Here is a 15001-nt window from a genome sequence, read left to right as displayed (position 1 = left end):
GATGGGTGGCTCTAATGGAGTTGAGACAGGGTGGGCAATCTGCTGCCACGACACACGGGAGCAATGGAAGTAATGCCGAAAGGCGGATACCGGTTGCTTTTGGGGTGTAGGCGCGGGGTTCGTGCTTCCGTGAGCTCGGTTAGCTTTTTCAAAGGGCAACTATGTGGTGTTATAAATGTGTAGGTGTGTTATAAATCTCTGATGTAAATGTCTGCCGAAGTATTTACATCGGTGGCATCCCAACGAGGCCTGGCTTATTACTATCAGATGTAAAAAGTTACAAGACGAAAGACGACTCCCGTTAAAGCCCATCAGGGCTAGGAACGGGACGGGAGTGTGGTGTGGTGACCGGATTCGTCAAGGCGGCTGTCTTCATCTACGGGGTTGGGATGCTCCTGTAGTGTTTCATAAGGTTAATAAAAAAAAATGTAATAGCCAACAAAAAGATGTTTTTGTGACGTGTCTTCATTGCCTCATATTTTTTAACATGCTACTGAAGGGATGGAAAAACTTTTGCTAAAAAAAAAAAAATTAGCATACAGCTTGGTGTATTTCATTCTTTTTATTCTTAGATAAATATCCTTGCCAGTTTTAGAAATGAAAGTTTATCATTATTTTAAATGATAACCTTGTAATTTCAATAGATTATAGGTACTGTACAGAAATTTGAAAATTTTTGCAGACTAAAAAATTATTTATTCAGAAAAGTTTTTTTTATCAGTACCTAAGGCTAAAGGGATTGAGTGATTAGATCAACCCAATTCTAAAATTGCATAAATTATACACTGCTTTGAGTTTCCTTAGTTTACAGTTAACAGTTTTTCCACAAATATTTACCTATAATTTATTCTAGAATCAAAACAAAGTCTCCATAATTTTTTATTCTCTTACTTCCTTCCTTATTTTAGGTTGAAAGTTGTGTTTACCGAATCAGATTTGTTAAGATTAATTCAGAGCATGAGATCATTGAAACTATTATTTGAAGTTTTTATTTATTTTGTGTTGTTATTTTTGTGAAGAGGTGACTAATTGTTTAAAGTTATGTACTTATTTTATAAAATAAAAATTTGTACTGTAATTTATAAAACATCTCTGATTGTTTTGTTACTTATAACAGATTAAAACATAATAATAGCACTGATTCCTTTTAATGAATTCACTGCTCAATTCAAATTCAGTTTAAAATGACTTACAAACAACTTGATAACAATATTAATTTCATGACAAAGATTGTAAGCATAAACAAAATGATTTAATTAATCAAGACCAATGTAATATAATAAAAAATGTTTTACATAATATAAATTATTTTTCTTATCTGAATATTACACATAATTCAAATATAATTTTGATCAATTCATATAATAATTGTGTTTATTAATTATTGAACTTCAAATTTATTCTGTTCAATTTAAAATAAGAAAAGAAAATATTATTAGTTTATGAGCATTTTGCAGTCAGTTACTCATGCATCGGGGGGAATGTGTGTTGTTATTTGAGTTTAATTTATTAAATTGTAATCAATAACCTGGACTAGCTTAACCAGATGATATAGTAACTCACCAGAATAATTTAAGTTTTTTTCATGAAATTATCTACCAAAGAAAGCATGCAGTATTTATTTAAAATAAATTTTTACCAGATAAAAATGTCAAACCTAAACTGTAAACTCTGAAACAAAATTCTGAAAATAAATCCTGTTATGTTACAAAATATTATTTCAATTTATAAGGAGGTTTTAAAAGTTGCAAAACAATAAGAAGATATTGTTAATAATATTAACAAAATACAATATTAATATTGTTATATACAAATATAATCATGTATATGTAGAACAACTAAATATCAAATCATAGGACTTAAGAAAGAAATAGCTTTCTTTGCACGTGGTACTTTTGCTGAATGAACTAATTAAAAAGTAGAATGTTTGATGTCTATTAAAGACAGTTACTTTTATACGGGATTGAGTACTAGATCGTGAATACCGGTGTTCTTTGGTGGTTGGATTTCAATTAATCATACATCTCAGGAATGGTCAAACTGAGACTGCACAAGACTGCTCTTCATTTACATATACATATCATCCTCATTCATCCTTTTTTTTTTTTCTCTCAGCTCCCCTGAGCCGGACCGACTTGTTGGTATTACGCCGCCCAGGGGAGTGTCTTTAAACTCAAATAGGCCTCCCCACCTACCGGCTATATACCGGCATGGCAGGTCGGCCTACTGGTTAGCTCTTTTTGAGAGTTCTTTATTAATATTGCCCTTTTGGACACCACACCAGACCCAGTTCGCTGCGACACGGCGCCGGGTCCCTTCAGTATTCAGTGTGCTGTTACCTGACTGTTACCCGTGGAGTCCTTGGTGGCTCATCAGTGCCAACACACCGCAGCATGCTGGACCTCACCAGCAAGGCTGTCCACCCAGTCCTATTCTAGCCAACACCTTGTCTTCTCTCATCGGAGTATTTCTGTAGAACGACTTGTCTAACAAAACTAGCAAAATTATTCCAGTTTGACTCGCTTCTTAGCATCTATTCTATTGTTGTCTCTGGAGTTATACCTGTGAGTGCCTTACTATGTCTAAGTGTGTCCCACCTATTGCACTCAAAAAAGGTGTGCTCAGCATCATCTATCTCGTTGCAGTAGTTGCAAATTGGCTCTTCTCTCTTGCCTACTTTGTGCAGGTAGTTATTGAAGGAACCATGTCCTGTAAAAAACTGCGATAGGTGATGATCAACCTCACCAAATCTTCTCGACAACCATGGCTTGATGTTGGGGATGAGGGTTCTCGTCCATCGACCCACAGCTTCCTGCGACCATCTTTCCTGCCAGATATTATAAACAGCATCTCTGACCTCTTGTTCTGGCTTGCCTTGTGCCCTCTCCACCCTCTTTTTTGCGATTAGGTCAATAGGAGGTGTACCTGATAACACGCACAGGGCGGCATAGGACACTGTCCTGTATGCGAACACAACACCTAGGAGCACACACCTGTGCGTCTTCGCCAGTCTCTCCTTGTTGCGCCTGATGGCGATAGAGCGCCACCAGGCCGGAATGGCATACATAAGCGAAGACACGACGGTGGTCGCCAGTAAACGGCGCTTTGAGGCCCGAGGGGCATTCTGAGATGACATAATGATGTTTAGACTTTTTATCATCCTTTCTGCCTTGTTGCATACATTGACTATGTGCTCGGTGTATCTACCGTTTTTCTGGAGGATAACTTCTAAGTACTTGATGTTATTCGCTTCTTCTATAGCATGACCGTTGATGGAAATATTGAACGGTTCTAGCACTCTTCTACCCGTAAAGGCAATACACCGGCATTTTTTCGTAGACAGTTGCAGACCCCTGGACCTCAACCACTCCTGTATAGTCTCGATGGCCGCATACACCCTCTCCCGCACCTCCAAGACCGTCCTTCCCTCTACGAGGACTGCAAGGTCATCTGCATAAGCCAGGACCTGGACGCCGACAGGAAACTCCTTCTGAAGGAGTTCATCTATAATCACTAGCCACAACAACGGCCCCAGAACAGAGTCCTGCGGAACTCCACCGTGCATTTGAAAATGTACTGTTTCTTCCTGTGCTTCTACCAGACATCCTCTGTTGGACAAGTAACTTTCAATTTGCCTACGCAGGTACGGGCTGAGGCCCCTAGCCGCAATTGCGTCATTAATGTGACCCCATCCGATAGCGCCAAATGCGTTTTTTATGTCTAGTGACAGCATCAGTTGAATTCTCCTGGTTCGCCAAGTGCCTCTCTTCACCTCGTCGGCCCATCCCGAAATTCGGCAGATAGCCTGCACGGTGGATCGCCCCCGCATAAACCCGTACTGGTTAGGACTGATTCCGGCTCCCTCTTCTAGTTCTTTGATGATGCGGCCAGCCAGCATCTTTTCTACTAGCTTCCCCATCATGTTAAGGAGGCTCAGGGGTCTATAGGTTATATCTTCCTCCGAAGAGATGCCTTTAGGTAGGAATACCATTCTGGCCTCCTTGCAGCAGTCGCGGAAGTCTCCGTTCTCCATGCCGTGGCTGGCAATCTCGAGCATCTCCCAGGGAGCCTTCTGAACCAGCCCCTTGATCACTGCCGCGGGAATCTTGTCCGGGCCAGGGCTCTTTTTGGTTGCCAAACTCCTCGCCGCAAGTTGTAGCTCTTCCATGGTGAATCTTCTATTGTCGCAAGGAGTGGATCTCACGATATCAGGCACTGTATGGGGGAACAACCTGGCTACCTCCCTTGCAACACTGGTCTTATTGAGAATAGGCATACGTCTCCCGAACTTTTTGGTCACAATACGATATACCTGGCTGCAGGGATTGCTGTCAAGCTCTTCGCAGAGCCTGATCCAGCAATCCTTTTTACGTCTCTTAATAGCCTTATTGAGCGTTCTTCTTGCCTCGAGGTATCTATTGGCTATTTCCTGGTACCCTTCTCTGTTATTTCTAAGAATACGTTGTTTCCTTCTCCTAAGGGACTGGAGCTCTTGTTTCATTGCTTCAATTTCAGCAGTCCACCAATATACGGAGCGCCTCCTTGTATTGTTAGCTGCCATTCTGCCCATTTCCTGCTTTATTATATTAGATAAAGCCTCAGGTGATTGTTGATGTCTATCAGACAGTCTACTTGCAGTCCTGTTGACGATTTGCTCTATTTGTACTGATGAGAATCTCGGTGGAGGGGGGGGAGTGCACTTCTCGCCTGAAATCTACGTCTTTCAGATCCAAGATAGAGGCGCGGTGGTCGCTCGCTATATCTTCTGAGAGAACCATCCACTGGTACTGATTCCTCCTCCACCTACAGTCCAGGATGGTGAGGTCAAGCACCGACCGATGACCTCTCGCTACGTACGTGGGCGTGTCGTCATTAATGCAGATGCAGCCGGCAGAGATCGGCGAGGATCTGTCCCCTCCTGTTGGTGTGTCGACTGCCAGCCGCCACCATTTTGCTGTTAAAATCACCCAACATTACGATCCTCTTGGTTGAATTGGTCGAAGAAGTTAGTAAAGTCCGCGATCGCAATGTTGGGCGAAATGTACACACCCACGAATAGAGTTGTTTCGGTCTCAACAGACACCACGCCACTACCTCTAAACTTGAAACTCCATTGTATACTATGACTTACGTCCATAATGGCAACATCTCCCGACATATCAACAGTCCATCCAAGTTTGGCAGCTTCATATTTATTGGGTTCGGTGACCACAAGGAGGTCTACGTTCTTGTCTGCAACAACACGACTAATTAAGTCGTGAGCGAGAATACTCCTATTGGCATTCGCTAACATGGTCCTAATCATGCAATTTTTTCTTACATTGCCATGCTCCAGTCCTGTGTTCACCGCTCTTACAATCGAGGCATTGCTTAGGTTCAAGGCAATCCGCTATCTTGTGACCTCTGCTACCGCAGTTGAAGCACAAATCGAGCCTATCTGGGCCCTTACATTCGTGCCTTCTATGGACCGTGCCCAAACAACGGTAGCACCTGTCTTCATCTTCCCGGATGTACGCCCGGTAACTAATCCATCCGATTCTTATTCTTTCCTCGACCAGTTTGCATGCCGCTCCTACAGAGCGGCATGCAAACGTAATATTTTGTGTCTCGCCAAAACCTTTCCTCATGGATGTTATCTTGACTTTCTCGCTAGAACCCACGCGATTTATAATGGCGGCCATAACCTCTTGCTCTGTTGTGTCATGCTCGACATCTCGGATGTGCACAACAGTTCTCCTTCCAGCTCTGCTTTTTATATCAACGTGAAGGTCGGCAGCCTTGTCCCTCAGGATAGATGTCAATTGTTCCGCTTTCTCTGCACCCTGTATCCTAACATGGAGCTCCTCGTTACGGCCCTTTCGCAATGAGATGACGTTATTTGCCTCCTCGCTGGTGACAGCATCCTTCATGGACCGGAGGAGCTCCGCGTACGTTTTTCCTTCTGCCTTAACAATCACTGTTCGGCTTTGCTCCACCGGTGGAGTAGCCTTCTTTATCGGGATTTGATTATTACCGATGTGCCTGGTCCCACCATCCCCTTGGAAAGTTAACACATATACAGGTGTTTCCCTTGCTCTGAAGATATAGGATATGATCTTCTTGGCAAAATTTCCCATACTGCCCGAAGGCAGTATGTACTCTGCATTTGGTTACTGTATAGCTATCTTTTTGAACGCCTTCAATAAACAAGAAAGGGCTTCCTTTTCCGGGGCTCCCGAGTCATAATGTATCTTAAATTTCTTCTTCTTTTCTTCAATGGTTTGGTCTCATATTAGAGTTATTTCGTCTTTTATGATGTCACCAGCTGCAAGTTTGTTACCCATATCCTGCTCACCTACTCTACTTAAATCTCTAAGAGTACAAGTGTCTTTGACTTCAGGTGGAAGGTCAGTAACCAACTTTAGCTTGCCCCTAAGTGAGTTAGGCCACCTTTTAGGGAGGAGCTCAATGAGTTCTTCATCACTCAAATCGCTGGTCAAAATATACTCTATGTAATCGTCACCCGCAATAGGGTCCATTTGGGTAGCTTGGGAAGTCTTTGTGTCTGGAGAGGACAGCTCGGAAAGCGCATTCAGTCCCTCGTATACTCGCCTTAGATCTTGTTCATGGCTCGCAATGTACTTATTCAAACCTGGGCCTAAATGCTCTTTCAACGATATCAGTATCAGACCCAATTGGTATGCTAGACTGCTTACTGTATCGGGTGCCTCTTCTTCCTCCTCGGAAGATCCTTAACGGAGCCTCTTCTTCCCTTTTAGATCGGTTTTCTTGACCGTCGCCGATTTTGTCATGCTGCTGCTACTTTGGGCGGATGTCCCATCCATAGGAAGTGAACCACGTCTTCGCATGATATAGTACTCAGGGGGCCGTCCCAAGTTCTATGAATACCTACTCGGGGGAGGGGCCGCAAAAAAAATTGGGGGGGGGGGGGTTGAGGGGGTAAGAAAAATGTATGTGACCGAAAATGGGGTCAAAAATTTGGGGGGTCGTGGGGGTAGGGGGTTAGGGAAGGTTTTGGGACGAATTTATGTCCAGGTAGGAAGGAAATCGAGTGGGTAGTTCTCGAGATATTAGTAGAAATGCAATCCCCTAATAAAACAGCTCTGAGGACTTAGAAAAAATCTCTACTCGTACGACGGTAATACGAGAGAATCCTTGTTTACTACAAGTCCTTGTTTACTACAATAAACACGCCTGTATGAGCCTGTGCATTAACTTAGAAAAATTTCGCTAAGAATTGAATAATTCTAACCTCAAATTCACTATATAACTTATTAAAAAAGTAGTTTTAACTCACTTCATCGTACTTAAAGTAACGTCCAATAAAACTATGATGCACTAGAAACGTAAAAACGCATTCACCTGTTATAAATCTTCAGTTTTAGAAGGTAAAATACACAATATCCACAGGTCACTAATAAAGCTGAAAAAACTCTAATAACTTTTTTAGTCCGTGACCGAATTCAAAAAAATTAACTATACTATCCTCATTCATCCTATGAAGTAATATCTGAACGGTAATTCCCGGAGGCTAACCAGGAAAAAAGTAAAGGATGGTGATGTAAGCCCACCCGGTTGGTCTAGTGTTGAACGCGTCTTCGCAAATCAGCTGATTTCTAAGTCGACAGTTCCAACGTCAAGTCCTAGAAAAGGCAGTTACTTTTATACGGATTTGAATATTAAATCGCGGATACCGGTGTTCTTTGGGGATTAGGTTTCAATTAACCACACATCTCAGAAATGGTCGACCTGAGACTGTACAAGACTACACTTCATTCATACATTTATTTACTTTACATTACATTACATTACTTTACTTTACGTTGATACATATCCTCATTCATTCTCTGAAGTAATACATTATAGTGGGACCGTAGGCTAAACAAAAAAAAGGTCCAATCGGAAATTTTTCAGCCTGACCTGACACAGAGATGGCGCAAGTATGACCAAATGATTATAATCTATGTCAAGTATGATCCTTTAGATGACGTGCTGCTGAGTTTCAGACCCGTGCGTTTAGTTGCTTAGTGTGTGGGGCGATCGAGTAAAGTAAACAAGTTTTGATATTTTCTAAAAAATGGATAAAATTGAAATTCGAACTGTTCGAAGTACTTTGTATTAAAAGGTTTAACTCTGACGGACATACAAAAGGATTCCTATTTAAAGGATTCTTCCCCTTCGTATTTCACGGTAAAAACGTTGGCTGCTGAATTTAAACATTCAAGATAAATCCATTCAAGATGATGAACGGTCGTGTCCGAAACCCCTACGAATTTTTGTCACAAAAACCTCCACAGCATCGTATTAAATGATTACCGTCTGAAATTATGCGAGATTGCTAACATTTCAGAAATCTCGATAGGCTTGTCCACTACATTTTACATGAATGTTTCAGATATGAAAAGCTTTCCACTCAGTGGGTACTGCATTTGTCAACAGTAGACCAAAAACACAATCGCATTCAACTCAACAGTTTTCAAGGTTTTTAGAATTTTTTAAACTCGATTCCGCTAGTTTCTTCGACGATTTATAACAGTAGATAAAGGTGAGGAGTGTAAGCTTCACTGCTGGACCGATTGAAGAGTGCTCTTCAGGCTAAATATCCACATCTGGTCAAAAAGAAAGTGCTCTTTCACCACGATAATGCACCTGCACAAACATCAACATGCACAAAGTCAGAGACTTTTGCTTATAAGTGTTTTCACATGTGCCAGATTTAGCTTTCAGCAATTACTTCCTCTTCCCAATGAGAAGTGGCTCACTGTTTGAAGATTCAATTAAAGTGAAGAGTTCAGAGCTAAGACAACCGCTTATTTTACAGAATGGAGATAATACATTACTGTGAATATTAAAAAGTTGATCTAAGTGAATTAAATTGCAAGAAGACTGTCAACAAAAAAAAATCCCTTTCGGTACGCCCGAAGGCGGAGGTAGATTTATTTCACCAGTGCTAAGTAGGGGATAAAAAAGATTAAAGTTAAGAAAAATTTCAAATTGACTCAATACGACAATGGTTGAATATGAAAAGAGTTTCACATGTTTAGCATAAGGCAAGCCCCATCTTCTTACAATTGCAGCAATATTTTGGTCATCCCTTGCCATAAGGGTTGGACATATCAAAATTTGTTTCAGACAAAACTTTTGGTAATGTTTAGAGGACTAACGACCACTTTAAACTGATTTGATACTATACCTATTAAGGGAGGTATGAATTTTTTATCTTCAAAACACAATTTTTTCCACCCCATGGGCCAATGGTTGGTGATATTAAAAAACTTTACTTAAATAAGTTTTAGGCCCTTATCCAAAGAATAGTAGGAACTTTAAACAAATTCAATATCTTTACTTAATAAGAAAGTTATAGCGATATTTTGTTTTTACGAAAATGCCCCCTACGGTCTGATTTTGGCCATTAACAAACTCGACTGAGATTTTTGGTCATTATATTGTATGTACCAATTTGAAAGTGACTGACGCAAAATTATGGCACTTATCGTATCCACAAGAAAGTGAAATATATAAATATATATGTATATATAAACTTCTGAACTGACAGTGGTTTTGGGGTTTGGGGGATGTAAAACGCGAAGATATGTCGAAATTTCCCAGAAGTCGAATCATGGTACCCATTACAATAGGTAGTTTTCTTATAAAATCTACCAAACAAGACTTCCGAAAAATATTGTAATTGCTTCAACTGAGAACTTTCTCAATGACCCTTGTATAAATGAACACTAAAGACCTACACTAAAATTTTTCAAAGAAGTAATACTGTAAAAAAGACCTGAAAATTCTTTCTCTTTTTGATACATTTTATCTGAAGTATTTTTATTTTTTAGTTATAATCATAAATGTAAAAAGTTTCTTGAAAACACTAATTTCAATTAATTATTTTATTAGCAGTTAATTAATTTACATTGTTAATAAGTAAAAATTAATATGCTGATACAATTTAGTACAGGTAGATTATAGTAAAACATTTTATTACAGAAACTTTGTTATCTTTATTGTTAATTAATATACTTATTAATTTATCATTATTAAAATACAAGCATATGTAACTTTAGAAGAAACAATGCAGTTTGATAATGACAGCAGTAACATTCAGTTATCTTCAAACACAAACAAAGCTAAAAATATTGCTAAATATCACAGTTTGCTAGCACACGCTAAATACTCTTTAATTATGATTTTCTTATAATATAGCCCACAGACCTCTTACCAGAACTACTTTTTTATTAATATAGTTATAATTAACTAGATTTATGATTATACTAAATGCTATTGTAATCAGTCATATTTGCATAAACGGCAACTGCTAAGTGCAGTTTACAAGTCTTATCACTGACAAACAGTAGACGGAGTTGAAGACACACAGACACAAGCAGGTGATGAAGAGTAATAAACTCTAAGCTTGCCATAAATGTTGTACTTGGTGTTCAGTTCTATTGAAAGAGAACTTAATTCATTACCATTTTACAAATGCTATGTGACAACTCATTAAACCTACTGAAATTCTGTTTTTCAGAAGTATAGAATACTCCAATAATATGCATTTTTTTAAAATAGAATTTGAATGTTAATGTAGAATCTGGTCACATTAAAGAATGCAGCTGTACAATAATGTTATGCAGGGATATGTCCTAATTTAAAAATTGTTTAAAAATGATTAATAATTTGTTTTCAAATTAATGGAATTATTCTTCCCAAGGACTTCAAAATTTTCCAGGTAAGTGACAGAGTCTTCTTAAATGGAGTTAGAGATTATGTTATTGTTAATGATGCTCTCTTAACAGAGTTAAAAGGGTTGGGAAACTCTTTTGTATGTTATCAAATAATACATTTAAAACACATAAATAATAAAAACACACACACACACACACACACATATTTATTTTATCACAATATGTTTTTGTCAAATTAGCATGTTTATAAATTTTATATTGTTCAAGGGTGAACTTAGTTTTTATTTGCTCTGTATAAAACTCACATTCACATGTTATATGTATACAAAATTGATTCTGCTGTTGTGGGTAACACGTATATATGAATCAATATATAACATACATTTACATTAGTATTTAATTTAATAACTGGAATTTGATTTAAATAATCTTAGGTTGCTGTATTTGTTGGCTGTTTGAAGTTACACGTATAATATAAAATTAAAAATATGCAGCTAACATAATGACACTAATATGTTCATAAATCAAACTACTGTACAAAAGCAACACAAGGAAATAATGTACATTTATTAGATAAACTATCCCCAGATTATAGTTCACTGCCGAACATGAAGGTGACAGACCACTCAATTTCCTCAACTTCATCATTTACAAAACAGAAACAAATCCACCCAAAAGTGACAAAGTTATCTGTAAACATCTAACTACCCCACATAATACAAACCTGTAGTTTTTGATGTGTGATTTATTTCCACACATCCATGTCAATTGACAACTATATTGAAGAAATCAATACAATAAAATATCTAGCACATGTTATGGACTAGTTATAGACAGTAAAATATATATGTATTCACAAATATGAAGAACGCTTACAAGCATCAAACACAATGTAAGAACCAATCTTTGCAGATCATATCATTGAAACTGGAACATGGAAATTTTACACATATCATATGAAAGCCTTGAATTTAAACACAAATTGAACAATATGAATTTTACAAGCACTAAATTTAAGTGGAAAATCATCACACTATCAATGAACAAAGAGAACATATCTAAAGTACCATTTGATCAAATATTAAGCAAGTATTCTAAGCATGTTAGGTTGAGCAATATTAATGGTGGTATCATCTGCAGTATAACTGAGGAAGAAATGTTATAGTTATGGAAAAATCTTTTGAAGGCATTTTTCCAGGTCTTTCAAATGTGATTTGTACCTTATTTTATAACAATGAAACCTTACTTCATCACAATAATCTACAAGTAATTTTATTAAATTATAATTTTCATTTGCAATATTTAAATAATAACTGTTACTTTTGCTGCACAAAATTCTTATAATTGAGCACATTTCTGTTATGATTCCAATAAATGAACTTTAAATAGAAATTAATTTAATTCTAATAAACAGTATAATCTAAAGTAAACTTACAAATAAAAAATTTTTGGGTTAAGTAAGACTAGAATGAAGAAGGAACATACAAAGAAAGCTTCTATAAAGAAAAAAAAGTCTTAAGAGTCACTGGAATATCAAACTATGTACTAGCTTCTACACAAAGTGCCATACTACATCGTCTGACCAATTCAAAAATAGAACCTGGAATTTGGACTGTTCATGACGATGCCAACAAAGCGACAGATTATACTTGTGATTTACATTCTTTTCTGCTCCAGTTTAAAATCTAGCTGGAAATTTTACAAGCTACTGAACTCAGAATGACCTAATTGACCTAATCAACTATTTCACTTTCATATTAATTTTTTAAGTAAAAGGTAATACTGAGATAACCTTTGCATATTTCAAAATTAATAAGTATTTATTATGCAGACAAATTACATCACATGCAATTAATGTGATTTTTATTAAATGAAGCTGCTTAATGGTAAATCAATAAGTCACACATTTATTTAAAAAATGAAAGAAATATTTCAAATTCATAATTAAAAGAAGTAAACAGAAAGAAAAAAGAAGTACAATGTGTTACTTAATAATAGTAAACTAGACATACTCAATAAAAAGAATGAGTTTAAATAAAATAACTATTACAAGTAACAGTTTAAAACATTTCGGAAAGTATGTATTTAAAAATTAGGAACATCGTTTCAAGCTTCTTTTTTTTATCTATATCTAACTTTCTTAGATTCTTAGGTGTCTCTTCTGTAAGGGTAATTTCTGGTTCAATTAAGAATACTTCAGAGGGAATGATGAATGAATTTCAAATTTTATATTTATATATATATATATATATATATATGTATAGTGTGTGTTTGTGTGTGTGTGTGTGTCGGTCTGTGTGTGTGTATATGTGTATATATATATATATGTGTGTGTGTGTGTGTGTGGGTGTGTGTGTGTGTGTGTGTGTGTGTGTGTGTGCGCGCGTGTGTGTGTGTGTATATACATACAATGCATTTTAGTGAAGTACTACATGTACATGTATAAAGCATTTCCACAACAGAATGGAGGACATTAATTTGTTGCTTTACACTGTCTGTCCCAGAATTCCTTATAACTGTGATGCACGTAAAGCGCCTGAGGTACAAGGAACACTAGTCTAAATTGGTTTCTTTTAAACAAATTATATTCACTGTACAGCCAGTCCCTATGGTGAACAAAATGAAATTGGCACTTATTCAGGTGAATATCACTGAATTTTAGTGAGCTTGGCATGCTGTGAAGAATGTTTGGTTCTGTAAAGAAGGCAAGGAGGCGAATGCAATTCACTTTCACTTTCCTTAGGATGGTAGCATGAGATATTTATTATTTATTTTTACCTGGTGATCATGTCACATTGCCTACAGCTGTTACTGTTTTGGCATTTCTACATACAGACTTGTGTTCTGTAGTACCGTACTAATATAGGGGGCACACGTCCTCTTAGAGGAATGGAGATAATTTATATTGTTTAAATACATTTAACTAGACCAGACTTATATATCATTTCAATTTCCTTTATGAGACAAATATAAAAAACATTGATTTTTAACTAAAATAACAGCCCTTTAAAATCTAACATTTGTAAACATACCTTCAGATTTTATTAATCTTAATAATCTTATAAAAATATTAAATTATTTTATTTTAGTGTTTTCAGAAGGATAAATAGGCAAATCTAAACTAAATAACTTGAAATTTCATTGTAAAGCGCAATTAAAACTTTAAAAATACTTTAAAGTATTGATAAATTTATCCAATATTAAAAAAAAACTTTCAAGATTTAATTTAAGTGCAATAATCATTTAATATGATAAAGGCAAAAACATTCAAATGATTTTTATATTGTAAGAGAAAAAAATTAAAAATTAATTAGAACTAATTTACTATTAAATTTTGTTTCTGTTCTGCTACTGCAAATAACTAAAAAAAATTTAATTTATCTATCAGAACGCATTCTTTTCAATAATAAATTAATTTATGACAACAATCCAGATAGTGCATCAAACATAAAGCTTTACACAAGCAAATGATTATGATGAGGCATGTGAATTGTCTGATTTCAACTTGATGGGTTGTTTGGTAACAGTAGACTCATCAGAAAATTTTAATCTTTTACTAACTGTTTCAGGGATTACCTCCTGTACTAACATGCATTTTGGATTTTGTGAGTGAGCCATCTGTACATATTTCAGGTACGTTTTTCCTCTCACAATCTTGCTGCTTATGTAATATCACATGATGTGATTTTTCAGATTCCTTTTTGAATAGCATACTGTCAGTAATATTACTTAATGGATTTGCATACTTAATGCAACATCTGTTTTTTTATAATTCCATATTTTCATCTGCCAAAGCATTTTCTTTCTTCTAATATTCCATTTCAAAGAAATGTTGAGCTGCACTTTGTACATCTTTAAATGATGACAGATCTATCTACATGACTTTAGTGAAATAATTTTGTAGCTCTGCATTTACTTGAGTAGAATAAGTGTATTTCATTCTTTTGAAGCAAAAAAGAATACTAATAACAAAACAATTATAAAGACGTTTACAGTGGACTACAAAGATGCTGTTACTTAATGTTTTTGTTGTGTTGCTTTAATTTCAACTATAAAATATTTTTCTATATAATTATTTTATTTCATTATGAAAAAAATAGAATTGTGCAGGAAACCTCTTCAGAAAACTTTTAAGCATTGACAATTTGGTCAATTTTTTTATGAAAGAGCAAGTATCAACACCCTGCAGGAGGGTCTCAACTTTGAAGGCCTTGGGCAGTGGCGTCCTCATGGTTCTGAGCCCTGCAGCCCTCTTCAACCTTACATCAGGCTGCAGGTCACTTTCTAGACCAGACATGAATATCCCTCACCATACA

The 15001-nt window shown here is 36.5% G+C and overlaps 1 protein-coding gene across 5 annotated transcripts in view; it reads left to right on the top strand.

Moving 5' to 3' along the window:
* The window catches only part of LUBEL (Linear Ubiquitin E3 ligase), a 220522-nt gene that overhangs the window by 2020 nt on the left and 203501 nt on the right, over window positions 1-15001 (top strand). Inside the window, exon 2 of one of the 5 annotated variants that reach the window (XM_075356534.1) lies at window positions 14255-14318. The exons of the other annotated variants lie outside the window; for them this stretch is intronic. The gene's annotated coding sequence lies outside the window, so the exon portion shown is untranslated. The remainder of the gene's footprint in view (window positions 1-14254; window positions 14319-15001) is intronic. 5 annotated transcript variants of the gene reach the window in all.

The sequence above is a fragment of the Lycorma delicatula genome, chromosome 2 (genome assembly GCF_047948215.1).
Source record: "Lycorma delicatula isolate Av1 chromosome 2, ASM4794821v1, whole genome shotgun sequence".
Lineage (NCBI taxonomy): Eukaryota > Metazoa > Arthropoda > Insecta > Hemiptera > Fulgoridae > Lycorma > Lycorma delicatula.
The sequence above is the reverse complement of the archived record's forward strand: the minus strand, read 5'-3'. Positions and strand labels throughout refer to the sequence as shown.